The sequence below is a fragment of the Eublepharis macularius genome, chromosome 17 (assembly GCF_028583425.1).
Source record: "Eublepharis macularius isolate TG4126 chromosome 17, MPM_Emac_v1.0, whole genome shotgun sequence".
Taxonomy (NCBI): domain Eukaryota; kingdom Metazoa; phylum Chordata; class Lepidosauria; order Squamata; family Eublepharidae; genus Eublepharis; species Eublepharis macularius.
The window spans coordinates 32,066,399-32,081,222 of NC_072806.1; positions in this window are offsets into that span (position 1 = coordinate 32,066,399).

Sequence of the window (14,824 nt, forward strand, 5' to 3'; positions counted from 1 at the left end):
AGAAATGAGAGCCATGAGCTCTTTGGAGGAAGGGCAGAATAAAAATGTATTAGTAGAATAGCTAGGAAAAAAGGACATAAATACATTATTTTCATCTCAGAAGGTTGTATACCTAAGGAACAAACAATGAAATCCTCAACAGAATTACTCCAGTCTAAGCCCATTGATTTCAATGGGCTTAGACTGCAGTAACTCCGCTTAGGATTTCACTGATAATCATATATTGAAAACCAACAGTCTGGGAAACACGTACCAAGAACATTTGAAGGGGAAAGAATCCACAGGAGTGGCAATAAAAGTTAAAATTAAAAGATTTTATTTTATTGTAGCAAAAATCTGGAGGAGCTGTGTAATAGTACAAGGTAATTAGTCCACAGAGTGAAATTGCTTGCATTTTGATATAAATACCAAAATGATATGATTTTATAAAGTCCTATTAGAATGGGGGAAAGTTCACTGAAAGAGATATGAATGGGATTCTCGGTATGGTTTTAGACAGATCATCTGAGAGTCGAAAGGTAGAACTACCAAAATCCTTCCAAAGAGAACCAGAAATTGGTGGTGGAGAGTGCCCTCAAGTCAGAAAAGAAAACAATATTAGACACTGTCATTGTTTGTATACTTACCTCGAACATGGACGTCTTTCCCCAGAGCTTTTCTCCTCAAAGGATTTAAGAGATTAGAAAGAGACTGCTTCACCTTTAAACTGCACTAGCGCTGGGTTGTTCAAATAGTTGCGGCCATTTTTTATTGTACAATATTTATATATTTATTCACTCAAGACATGTATTTATTCTATTTATTGATTGCTCTACATCAATATTGAACTATAAAATGTTTTTGGATTGTATGTACTTTATGGTATTTATTGTTGCACACAGACTCCTTATATTCTGGATTAATAGTATGTAGGGCTTTTTTTCAGCAGGAACGCAGTGGAACGGAGTTCCGGAACCTCTTGAAAATGGTCACATGGCTGGTGGCCCCGCCCCCTGATCTCCAGACAGAGGGGAGTTGAGATTGCCGGCGCGGAGGGCAATCTCAACTCCCCTCTGTCTGGAGATCAGGGGGCGGGGCCACCAGCCATGTGACCGTTTTCTCAGAGGGCAACCCACTGAGTTCCACCACCTCTTTTCCCAGAAAAAAAGCCCTGATAGTATGAATAAATCTTGAATTTGGTTTTGTAATTTGTGTTTTGCATTGTGAACACTCTTATTCCTCCGGTCATGGCTTTACCATCTTTGATTTCATGTTTCTAACCGGGGAAGCCTCATTTGGATTCTGTCATGCTAGGAGCTGGCACATGGAAGGCTTTGGCTTAAAATATGAGAAATAGGCATACCATATTAAAGACTACTGATAAGACCTCTTTTATTAGGAGAAAGATGTTCTCCAGCTTCCCCGTACTGGCAGTAAATCACCTCTCGGAGGACAGAAGGACAATGCAAACCTTGCAATGCAGTTCATTTCTCACTGCAGGCCCCATGCCTGCAATCTTATCTTTTCCACCATGGGAACATCACATTTTTTAAAAGAGTGCTGAAAATTCAGGGGCCCTCCCTCCGCGCACCATGGCCACAATCTTGGCCCTAATTATCGGTGTGAAATTATTAGTGTTAGAATTTTCTAAAGACCGCAGATGTACTCCAGAGACTGGGGGATGATCACAAGTCCTAGTCAATGGGAACCCCACTCCCCCAAACCAGTAAGTGGCTTCTCTCTAGTTCAGGGTGACCCCATTTTTCCTGGCACACCCAGGAGGGAAAAACGTACCTCATACAGGCTTTCAAACTGTCTCTTTTGCACTAAAAATGTTATCTTTGTCCTCACGCAACAATGCATCTTATTAAGCTCTTTCAAAGTCCATCGATTTAGCAATTTTGTGCTGCTCTGTTATTCCTGTTGGCTGTTATTTAGAGCCATGAAAGGGTTGAAATACGGGGCTGGGAATACGAGCCAGCTGTTCCATTGGCTGCCGCATTCTAGCTTGTAACAATGTGTATCTTTTTTTTTGGTTCATTTAACTTGCTGGGCCAGCAGATCAAAACAGTAAATCCTGAGAACTGCACTTACAAGATCCCCATTTATTCGCCCCCACCCTTCCTTTAGTTAAGAGTACCCATCTGTCTTTCTCAAATATAGGAGACCACGATAAAGAGTTGCGCCTGGTGTTGTCAACTCTGGGTTAAGAAATTCCTGGAGATTTTGGGGTGGAACATGGGGAGGGCAGATTTTGGAGGGTTGAGGGACTTCCGCAGAGTATAATGCCATAGACTCCAACCTCCAAAGCTGCCATTTCCATCAGGGAAACTGACTTGGTTATTTGGGAGGTCAGCTGTAATTCTGAGAGAAGTCCGGGTCTTACTTGGAGGTTGGCAACTCAAGGTGAACTTCTGATAGCTCTCTAAGGACTTCTGAGGCTGATTTGGGGTGAAATCAAAGAGCTATTTAAATAAGCCCTCTGAAAAGGCTGTGTGGGCTTTTCCTTGAGGTCAACCAAGACTTACCACCAAGTTTTTCAGCAGGGATCCAGGCAGAAATTCAACAGATGAAGTTTTCACCATTATTTAATTTTGAAGGACAGCAGTTGCACTTTAATTCTGGCATCTTGTGGAGTCGTCCAAGGAATGCCAGAAAAAAGGTGGCACCTTTAAGCCCATGACTGGTGCAGTGGGGTTGACCCTGGGCTCACATACAGAGGCAGTGCCCACCCAGAAGAAAAGAGGCAGGGGAGATTTGTTACCCCCTTGCCATCTTCCAATCTCTGTTGAGGAGCACTTGGGACTTGTACCCATTGGAAAGCAGGAAAATGAGACGAGGAGCATCATACAGTCGTGGGGCTCTTGCCCAGAAGCAAGCCTGAGTCAACCACTCCCACGCAAACACTCCTGAGAGTCCAAGAACGCTGCAGGACTCGGGCCAACTAACCTGAAAACGAGCCAGACTTGGAGGACCGGCTCAGAAGAGATCCAGGATAAAAATAGCTGCTAGCCCTGCAGTATGTGAAACAGAACTGGTTATTCCAGTGAACACTGCAGGTCCCAAACGCCTTCCCAAAAGATACCGCAACATCTGGGATCATGCCCAGCACTGCACCGGATGCCACGAACGACTCTGGCTAATCTTTAAAAAAAAGCCGATGGGGGGAAGCAGATCTTGTTTCTTCTGGGGCACAAACACTCTTCATAACATCTCACTGGATAGAAATGGCTGATGAAGATGCTTCTCGCAAGTGGGAACAATACTAAGCAGGTCTACTCATGAGCAAGCCCCATTTTATTCAATGGGGCTTGCTCCCAGGAAAGTGCTTATAGGATTGCAATCTTTGGCTGCTTGCTAGAGCCCACCCCTGCCAGCAAAGTCTGTTTTGCAGCTGGGACAGTCAACAGACCTGGGGGGAAATGTCCTGTGAGCTGCTGTAGCACAGTGGTTAAGTGGTTCCGCTGCAAATCAGCTCTCTACAAGTTCAAATACCATTACTGCCATGAGCTCTGCAGGTGGCCTTGGGTAAGCCACTCCTCTCAGCCCCAGCTCCCCCGCTGTATTGGGGGGATAACAACAACAACAACAACAACACTAACTAAATATGAGGGAAAGTAAAGCTTTTCATGGCATGGAGGTAAATAACATCCCATTCATCTTTTATTCAGTCAGTTCTTTATTGCTATTCGGCCGAAGCCATAAGCCGTACAAACACCAACAAAATATAGACTGTACACTTTTGAACATACCCAATTCACAAGACACAGCTCAACATTGATCTTTTATTAGGAGAGCACAGGGCTTTTTTTCAGCTGGAACGCTGTGGAACAGAGTTCCGGGACCTCTTGAAAATGGTCACATGGCTGGTGGCCCCGCCCCCTGATCTCCAGACAGAGGGGAGTTGATGTATTGTCGAAGGCTTTCACGGCCGGAGAACGATGGTTGTTGTGGGTTTTCCGGGCTGTATTGCCGTGGTCTTGGCATTATAGTTCCTGACGTTTCGCCAGCAGCTGTGGCTGGCATCTTCAGAGGTGTAGCACCAAAAGACAGAGATCTCTCAGTGTCACAGTGTGGAACAGATGTAGGTCCTTTGTATCTACTCAGGAGGGGTGGGGTTGAGCTGAGTCATCCTGTAAGAGTTTCCCAGGGTGTGGAATGCTAATGGCGGGAGGCTTCACTGTATCCTGAGGAGGTTCTTTTGCATATGGATTGGTACTTGATGTGCTAATCTTCTCTGCAGGGCTATTGTCAGGGATAGAATGTTTTGTTAGCCTGGTGTTTTTCAGAACTGGCAACCATGCTCGATTCATTCTTAAGGTTTCTTCTTTCCTGTTGAAGTTTTGTGTATGCTTGTGAATTTCAATGGCTTCCCTGTGCAGTCTGACAAAGTAGTTGGAAGTGTTGTCCAGTATTTTGGTGTCCTGGAATAAGATACTGTGCCCTGTTTGAGTTAGGCTATGTTCAGCCACTGCTGATTTTTCAGGTTGTCCAAGTCTGCAGTGTCTTTCATGTTCTTTTATTCTTGTCTGGATGCTACGCTTTGTGGTCCCGATGTAAACTTGTCCACAGCTGCAGGGTATACGGTATACTCCTGCAGAGGTGAGGGGGTCTCTACTGTCTTTTGCTGATCGTAGCATCTGTTGTATTTTTCGGGTGGGTCTGAATACTGCTTGAAGGTTATGCTTTTTCATAAGCTTTCCCATCTGATCAGTAATTTCTTTGATATATGGCAAAAACACTTTTCCTGTGGGAGACTGTTTTTCTTTGGTTGTTTGATTCATCCTGGGTTTGATTGCTCTTCGGATTTCATTTCTGGAGTAGCCATTTGCCTGAAGTGCGTGGTTTAGATGATTAATTTCCTCATTGAGAAAGTGTGGCTCACATATCCGTCTTGCACGATCCACTAATGTTTTCATTATGCCTCTTTTTTGTCGGGGGTGGTGATTGGAGTTTTTGTGTAGGTACCGATCAGTGTGAGTTGGTTTCCTGTAGACCTTGTGACCTAACTGAAAGTTTGCTTTGCGGATGAACCAGGTATCCAGGAATGGGAGTTTTCCCTCGATTTCTTTCTCCATGGTGAATTGTATGTTCAGGTGTATGTTGTTGAGATGATTCAAAAACCCCATCAATTCTTCCTCCCCATGGCTCCAAATGATAAATGTATCATCCACAAACCGGAACCATACACTAGGTTTGTGGGGTGCTGATTCTAGAGCTGTTTTTTCAAAATGTTCCATGTAGAAGTTTGCTATAACTGGGCTGAGTGGGCTCCCCATGGCCACCCCATCCATCTGTTCATAGAATTCGTTGTCCCATTGGAAGTAACTGGTTGTCAGGCAATGGTGGAATAAGGCTGTTACATCCTCTGGGAAAATCTGATTAATCAGTGCAATAGTGTCTTTTACTGGAACCTTGGTAAAGAGGGATACAACATCAAAACTGACAAGTATGTCTTGTGGATTGAGTTTCAGAGAACTGATTTTGTTGATGAAATCTGCTGAATCTTTGATGTAAGCCGAGGTTTTCCCGATGTGGTCCTGCAGGAGATCTGCCAGATGTCTAGCTAATTCATATGTCGGTGAACCAATGGCACTCACAATGGGTCGGAGTGGGACTGAATCCTTATGTATTTTGGGGAGTCCATATAGTCTAGGTGGCTGTGCTTCAGTCTTGCATAGTTTTCTGTGCGTGTCGGGATGTAGTGAGGAATTCTTGATCAGCGCATTTGTTAGCCTGGTGATTTTGCAAGTGGGATCTCGTTTTAGTTTTTTGTAGGTGGAGGGGTCCAGGAGTTCTTTAATCTTCTTTTTGTATTCCTCTGTTTTCATGATCACTGTAGCATTGCCTTTATCAGCTGGTAGAATGATGATGTCTGGATCTGCATTGAGGGTCTTGATGGCATCTCTCTCCTTGCGTGTTATATTGCTGGTGGGAAGCTTTGCCTTTCGTAGAATCCTGGCTGTCTCTCCTCTTATTTCCTCAGCTTCCTCTTCAGGTAGATGACGAATGGCAGCTTCTACATTTGCAATGATGTCTTCCACAGGAATTCTGGTGGGGGTGACTGCAAAGTTTCCTCCCTTTGCCAAGATGGAGGTTTCTTCTGGTGAGAGTTGACGGTCTGTCAGATTGATGACAATGCGTGCATTGTCGAGCATGGGGCTTGTCTGTCTTTTTTCCTGTAGTTTGTTAAACTTCTGCTTCTGTCTGGATGTGTGGTTGGTAAAAACTTGTTCCATCTTCCTGTAGGTGAGATTATCGACCTTGTCCCAATCCTGACTTCTCATTTTATGGCTGGTGTTGATATGCAAGCAAAATAGCTCCTTGTCTGTGGCAGCAAGTTCTCTGCGGGTAGTGTGGATTCTCTCACGTAAGAGGGCCTGTTCTAGACGGTCATAAATGCGGTTCGCCTGTGTGGTTTTGAAGATTCTTTTAGTTGTGAGAAAAGATGGAATAGTTCTTGTGTCCCTGCAGCGTAGAAGAAAGGTTAAAGAACAGAGTAGATGTGCTTTCTTGTTCCGAAGTGTTTCCAATCTCCGGGTCTGTTGGAATGTTTCCTCCCCGTAGAGGTTGTTGTGGGTTTTCCGGGCTGTATTGCCGTGGTCTTGGCATTGTAGTTCCTGACGTTTCGCCAGCAAAAGCATAACCTTCAAGCAGTATTCAGACCCACCCGAAAAATACAACAGATGCTACGATCAGCAAAAGACAGTAGAGACCCCCTCACCTCTGCAGGAGTATACCGTATACCCTGCAGCTGTGGACAAGTTTACATCGGGACCACAAAGCGTAGCATCCAGACAAGAATAAAAGAACATGAAAGACACTGCAGACTTGGACAACCTGAAAAATCAGCAGTGGCTGAACATAGCCTAACTCAAACAGGGCACAGTATCTTATTCCAGGACACCAAAATACTGGACAACACTTCCAACTACTTTGTCAGACTGCACAGGGAAGCCATTGAAATTCACAAGCATACGCAAAACTTCAACAGGAAAGAAGAAACCTTAAGAATGAATCGAGCATGGTTGCCAGTTCTGAAAAACACCAGGCTAACAAAACATTCTATCCCTGACAATAGCCCTGCAGAGAAGATTAGCACATCAAGTACCAATCCATATGCAAAAGAACCTCCTCAGGATACAGTGAAGCCTCCCGCCATTAGCATTCCACACCCTGGGAAACTCTTACAGGATGACTCAGCTCAACCCCACCCCTCCTGAGTAGATACAAAGGACCTACATCTGTTCCACACTGTGACACTGAGAGATCTCTGTCTTTTGGTGCTACACCTCTGAAGATGCCAGCCACAGCTGCTGGCGAAACGTCAGGAACTACAATGCCAAGACCACGGCAATACAGCCCGGAAAACCCACAACAACCAGAGGGGAGTTGAGATTGCCCTCTGCTCCAGTGGCATGAAGGGCAATCTCAACTCCCCTCTGTCTGGAGATCAGGGGGCGGGGCCACTGGCCATGTGACCATTTTCAACGAGGGCGATTTAAACTTTAAAAAACTCCCCCCTTGTTCCAGCTGACCCAAAGTGACGTCATTGTGCAGTCCTGAGTTCTACCACTGAGTTCCACCACCTCTTTTCCCAGAAAAAAATCCCTGGCTTCCAGGAACTTCTGCCCATGGAGCCAGTGGAAAGCACCGAAGAGAAACAAATAATGCAGCGACACTCAGGCAAAGGAGGAATTTGATCCGGTAATCGTCCTCCAGCGTGCACACTCAGAGCTGTAATTAAAAGCCGGTTGAGCATTGCTGTGACCTGGGCATCAAGGAACAGGTGGCAAATGAGGCTGCCTGCATTTTGAGCCGCTGCAGAGATGTGGCTTTTTTTTAAAAGGAATTTTTCAGCACTGGGCATTCGTAGCTGTCATTAAGCAAGCAGGGAAGAACAGAACAATTTCAAGTCCTTTTAAAATAAGAACGATCATAGCAGCACAGCCTGGTTACGCCATTGCCAAGAAATTAGAGGGATTGGTGGTTTTCAAACTGCACTGCAGGAAATGCTGGGGTTCTTCAGAAGCTGGGAGCATCCTTAAAACCAGCAACAGCAGGCACACAACCTTCAGGACCCCTGAGTCAGGGTATATCTTATGGGGAAAAGGCGCATCCCTTGTGTCCCAGCCTCTTCGGGCATGACTGGGATTCTTGGGTTTTATAGCAAATGAATTCTTTCCTGCTGCAACTCAAGCATGCTTCTTGGCAGGGATGTAGGGAAGGCTGGGGATAAGACCTTGTTGGCAGGATTCTAAATCTAGATAATTCTTGGGAGCCAGTAAGAGCGGCGGGACTCTAATTTGGAGAGCCGGGTTCGATTCCCCACTCCTCTGCTTGAAGCCAGCTGGGTAACCTTGGGTCAGTCACAGCTGTCTCAGAGCTCTCTTAGCCCCACGCACCTCACAAGGTGATTGTCATGAGGATAATAATAACACTTTGTAAACTGCTCTGAGTGGGTGGTAAGTTGTCCTGAAGGGTGGTATATAAATTGAATGTTATTATCAGGGCTATTTTTCAGCTGGAACGTGGTGGAACAGAGTTCCGGCACCTCTTAAAAATGGTCACATGGCCGGTGGCCCCGCCCCCTGATCTCCAGACAGAGGGGAGTTTAGATTCCCCTCCGTGCCACTGAGTTCCACCACCTCTTTTCCCAGAAAAAAAGCCCTGGTTATTATTATTATTATTCCTCCATTTACCTCTCTGGGTAGTTTTCAAAGCATCCAATCTTTAGGGGACCCTTTTGGCATAAAGTTGTGTATCTTACAGCATGCTGATCACAGGGTTTCTGCATGCTGCAAAGGGTTTGGGACCTAATGTAGTGAGCATCCTTCATATAGGACACTGGACTGCCCTCCTGGGCCTCAAGTGCTTCCCTATATGGGACTCTGAAACCTTTCCCTACTGCAGGAAGAGTGCTGGGTACATTTGGTATCTCAAGTGCCCTCCTGTCTGCCTTTCAGGGAGGGATGCTGTCAAATTCCTCTTCCCTACCTCTTTGCCTTGAAAATCCTGGTTTCAGCTTTACTTCACCACCCCCTGGCTTGTGACCCAGCTCGTGACTTTTGCTCTCCAGCAAGATAGAGCGACATGCCAGGCTAATCTCTGTTCTTCAGCAAATGCTCTACTTCCTTTCTGTCATTTCCCACACCCTCCTTCAAAACCACAGCAACCTGCAACTGACCAGCATCATTTAGAGACGAGTCACAAATTGTGTCAACGAAGGTGCCTCCTTGAACTTGTCTTTCTTCTTCAGCAATTGAAACTTTGCCCCTCGGTGATTGCTGTTCTCTAACTTGCTCTGTTACTGCGGGTCTTGGCAGCCTGTTTCCCAAGCAACACCAGCAGAAGAAAGATATTCTGAACAGTGGGAAAGGATGATAAATTGCTAAATAGATCTTGCACTCGAGAGCTACTTGCTTCCATGCAGAGATCCACAAAGAACAACAGAGAGCCTGTAGCAGTATAGTGGATAAGTGGCTGGGCTGCAAATCAGCACTCTGCTGGTTTAAATCCCACAAGTGCCATGAGCTCAGTGGGTGGCCTTGGGTAAGCCACTCCTCTTGGCCCCAGCTCCCCAGCTGTATTGTGGAGATAATAACAACACAGACTTTGTTCACTGCTCTGAGTGTGGCACTAATCTGTCCAGAAGGGTGGTACATAAGCATACTATTGTTGTTATTATTACTATTATTATTACAACATTTCCTTTACTTGGATTTTCAAACTTTGCAGGCACAAAAATCAAAGAAGCCAATTATTCTCTGTCTTTTGCACTCAGTTGCTGACCCAGACCAAGCCAGATAAAGGCTTTCCATCAGAAAGGATCAAAGAAGACCCTGGTAGAGTCCAGCACAGAGATCTAGTACGGGGTAGTAGATTTTAGAATGGCAAAACCAAGCCTTGCCACATGACCAGATCTGGCCTATTGTTAGAGATGCCAGACCTCCGGCAGGGGCGGGGGATCCCCCACCCCCACCCCCTGCCCCCACTTACCTGGCCAGCAGGGGGGCACGCAGCTTCTGTGTGTGCTCCCCTGTGGTGCTGCGTGCTCCTGTGAGCAGCAGCCTCCTGGATCAGGTCAGTTTGGGCCCAGATCGGAGCTGCTCCGGAGCACGGGAACACTCCTGCCCTCCACAGCGGCCCAAAACGCGCCCGTTTTGGCCCAAATCAGGTTAATTTCGGGCCCATTTTGGAGCGGATCAAGCCCATTTTGGGTCTCTGCAGAGCGCAGGAGCGCTCCCGCACTCCGCAGCACCTCAAAACAGGCCCAATCCATGCCAAAATGGGCCTGAAACAAGCCCGATTTGGGCCAAAATGGGCACGTTTTGGGCCGCTGTGGAGGACAGGAGTGCTCCCGCACTCCGCAGCAGCCCCCATCTGAGCCCTTGCAGAGTGTGGGCATGCTTCCAGGGCTGCGTGATGACATCACTTCTGGGAAGTGACGTCATTGCGCTTGCAGGAGCCGCAGGAGCCCACCAGAGGTAAGTGCCAGGAGCCAGTCCCACCGCCAGGAGGTTGAGAGGCCCTGGCAACCCTACCTATTGTTGTGAAGGGCAGAAGGAGCTCAGTGGAAGAGCTTTGAATGGTTCAAACCCTTTCCACCTCCAGTTACCCCAGGCCTTGGGGGAGCAGCTGTTGGGAAAGGCCTCTGAGCCAAGCTACAAGTGACGCCTGACACAGGTTGGACACTTGTCAGCTTCCCTCAAGTTTTGATGGGAAATGTAGGCGTCCTGGTCTTGCAGCTTGGCTCTCCATTACAGCTGCAAGACCAGGATGCCTGCTTGGCTCTCTCTCTCCCTGGGGAAACCCTGGGGGAACTGCAGCCAGTCAAAGGATGTTAGAAGAGGAGCACTGAGCGCTGTCCCTTTCCTCAAGTTTCAGAGGGGGACAAACCAAAGAGTTAGAGAGGTCAGGGCATCTGTTTACTGCTCTGACTATCCTTTGATGTGTAGATTGCTATTCTCAGGACTTCCTCCTCATGACATCCTTCTCTTCCTGGCTTTGTCACTACCACCATCTCCTTCTCCCTTCTCTCCATCTTGCAACCATGGATGCAGGATTTGTCCTGCCATCCATGTCCATCCTTAGATAAGATAGGTAGATAGAGATCTATCTCTCCTCCTTTCCTATCAGAGTTTAGAGTTCCTATAATAAAGAACTCTTATTTCCCTTCTAAATATAAACAAGTGTATGGTTTGTTATTTTTCTCTCCTGTGCGCACACACACCAGCCAGCATAACCAGCTCACACCACCTATAATCACGCTTTTACTGCAAACGATATACTCTGCTAATGGCCCAACTATGGAATCCTTTAATTAGGTTTCTGAGGCCAACATATGATTTATTTCTCAAAGGAGACAATACTGAGCTCAGTGGACGAATGGAATGACTTAGTATAAGGCAGCTTCAGATGCTCACATTAAGAGGTTTCCTTTTATTTTCCTGTTTGTAGCTATAGGTCCTTATTGTGGCCGTACAGGGGGGGATACCTTCTTGATAGTTGCATGTTTGCATGTTCTGGACCTACAGCAGCCTCAAGACCACCAGGAGGATCAAGAGATCTGGGGATCCCTCTGTGTGTATTTATTTTTTTAAAAAACGGTCTTGCTTTTCTGCTGGAAAAGCAGCCAAGGAACCAATGGAGAGCTGAATTATCCTACCAGCTTCCAGCCACCATACAGCAAATCCCATGAGATTCACCGTCTGTAATCATGCTGAATGTACAACATCCTTTGGACAAGCCTTCCTACAAATTATGTTGCCCACCCACCAGGGCTTTTTTTCTGGGAAAAGAGGTGGTAAAACTCAGTGGTGGAACTCAGGACTGCACAACGATGTCACTTTGGGTCAGCTGGAACAAGGAGGGAGTTTTTTCAAGTTTAAATTGCTCTCGGTGAAAATGGTCACATGGCCAGTGGCCCCGCCCCCTGATCTCCAGACAGAGGGGAGTTTAGATTGCCCTCTGTGCCACTGCAACATACCCCATCGCTAATTCTGTCCCCAGAGCTGCTGTAGCACAGTGGTTAAGTGGTTTGGCTGCAAATCAGCACTCTACTGGTCTGAATCCCACTCCTGCTGTGAGCTCAGTAGGTGGCCTTGGGTCAGCCACTCCTCTCAGCTCCCCAGCTGTATTGTGGGGATAATGATAATGCTAACTTGTCCACCGCTCTGGGTGGGGCACTAATCTGTCTAGAAGAGCGGTATATAAGTGCAGTTGTTGTTGTTGTTGTTGTTGTTATATCTGTTAAAGGTATAGATTCTTTTATTCAAACAGTCAAGATCCAGAACTAAATAGTACATTTATTGCAACAAACGGGAGCATTGCACAAGACAAGCTCCCCGAACATTTTGCTCATACATAGAAGTTAATGCACATCCTATATCCGACTGCCGCGTTTCCCTCTCCCTTTCCCCATTGGCCAAGGTCCTCAGGGGGTACATCCTTTCCGAATTGCCTACCGATCCACCCCTGATTACATCTCCCCTTCCCCTTATTTGTTTTTACTTATAGTGGGTCAGACACATATTAGCTACGCACACTCTTTCCTTATATGTCTTCACGTTTTGCAAGCTGAGCAAACGTGAGCTGGTTAGAATCAGTTTCCAACCACAACGGTATTTAGCTCCTATTCATATGGGGCGCCGCATCCGCCTTTAGGGTTTCAACACATGATAAACGCTAACTGTTATGGTTGTTAACCCCTTCCTATCCACTCAAGCAATGCTCTCCTAGGACCCAGCAACATCAGCCGTGTCACCAACAGTTTGTCACCTGCATGGCCCGGGTTATGTTAGATACTACCAGGGGACAGCTAGCTCTTCTGGACATGCTCCATGCAAGTGAAAAAAGGATACAAATCAGCTATTAAAAATGGGGACTAGTAAGGACAGTGTTTCGGCCCCCCTGGGGCATTCAATAACAGAGGCTGCAGTTCTCCAGCAGAACAGTTTCTAAGAGAAATTTCCGACAGAAGTTGTGTAGACGTGTGCCATCAAGTTGCAACCGACTTATGGTGACTCCAGCGAGGGGCTTTCCAGGCAAGTGAGCAGCAGAGGGGGCTTGCCATTGCCTTCCTCTGCACAGCTACCCCAGCCTTCCTCTGTGGTCTCCCATCCAAGTACTGATCGTGCTTAGCTTCCAAAATCTGATGAGACGGGGCTCAAAGAGAAGTTACTGGATTAGAATTCTTATGTAGACCCGACAGTCTCAAATTTGGGTTCAACAGGGATATGGATGGGATGAAATGAAATGAAATCCTGCCCTCAAGTCATAGCTGACTTACGGCAACCCCCGGTGGGGTTTCCATGGCAAGAGACTAATGGAGGTGGTTTGCCATCACCTGCCTTTGCAACCCTGGTCTTTGCTGGAGGTCTCCCATCCAATTACTAACTAACTCTACCAGCCGACCCTACTTAGCTTCTGAGGTCTGCCAGTATAATAATAACAACATTTGATTTTAGGGTTGCTAGGCCCCCTCAACCTCCCGGCGGGGGACAGGTGCCTGGCACTTACCTTTGTGGAGAGGGGTGTGTGTGCACATGGAGCGCCCGCCCCCCCCCCCACAGGCACGATGATGTCACTTCAGGAGTGACGTCATCACGCGCCCCCTGGGCAGGCCCATTTTTGGGCACTGTGGAGCGCTCCTGTGCTCCGCAGCGCCAGAAATGGGCCATTCTGCCATGGATCGGGCCTGTTTTTGAGGCGCTGTGCTCCGCAGCAGCTCAAAAACGGGCCCAATCTGCACCGAAATGGGCCTGTTTTGGGCGCTGTGGAGTGCAGGAGCGCTCCCGCGCTCCACAGCAGCCCCAATCTGGGCCAAAACGGGCCTGATCCCGGCGGCTGTGGCACACAGGAGCACGCTGCACCGCAGGGGAGCACACAAGGAAGCTTCTCAGGTAAGTGGGGGCGGGGTGTGGGGAGCGGGGGCGGGGGATCCCTATTTGATTTATATACTGCCCATCAGGGCAACTTAACACCCACTCAGCGGTTTACAAAGTATGTTATTATTATCCCAACAACAAACACCCTATGAAGTGGGTGGGGCTGAGAGAGCTCTGGAAGAGCTGTGACTGACCCAAGGTCACCCAGCTGGCTTCAAGTGGAGGAGTGGGGAATCAAACCTGGCTCTCCAGATTAGAGTCCTGCCGCTCTTAAGTGACTGACCCAAAGTCACCCAGCTGGCTACAAGTGGAGGAGTGGGGAATCAAACCCGGTTCTCCAGATTAGATACCCATGCTCTTACCCACTACACCAAACTGGCTCTCATCAGGTTTGCCTGGGCTATCCAGGTCAGGTCGGTTAGCTCATTACAGGTATATATCCACTATTCAGTGGTGCCCTTTTCTTAAAAAAGAAGAAGCGCCGGTACTCATGATGTTTGCTGCCTGGAGTGCCCAAGCCTGCCAGCTGAATGGGGTGCCAATACTGTGGAAAGATGCTGGTACTGTACATAGTGCATAGTGCCAGGAAAAGGCCCTGCTTCAGATACATCCTGCTAATCAATATTGGATAGTGACCCCTACCCGTGCTGAGAGGCTGCAGCCATATGGCTGGATTCTCTTTTCCCTTTTTTATCACTGCCTTGAATGCAGAAGCCTTTACACTGTGGCAATGAAGCATTCACATGGGCGCTTGGGGGCACTTTCACCCATCACCCGTCATTTCCCCTGCCTTCCCCCATGCCCCGTTGGATGGTTTGTTTTGGACTTTAAAAAAAAATGGTAATTGCTAAATCCCTATAGCATTGCAATGACTTGTCGCAAGAATCTACCGCTTCCTCTAAATTGTCAACTTTGATTTTAAAAAGGGGAAACTCTAGCTCTGTTAGTTTTATTTT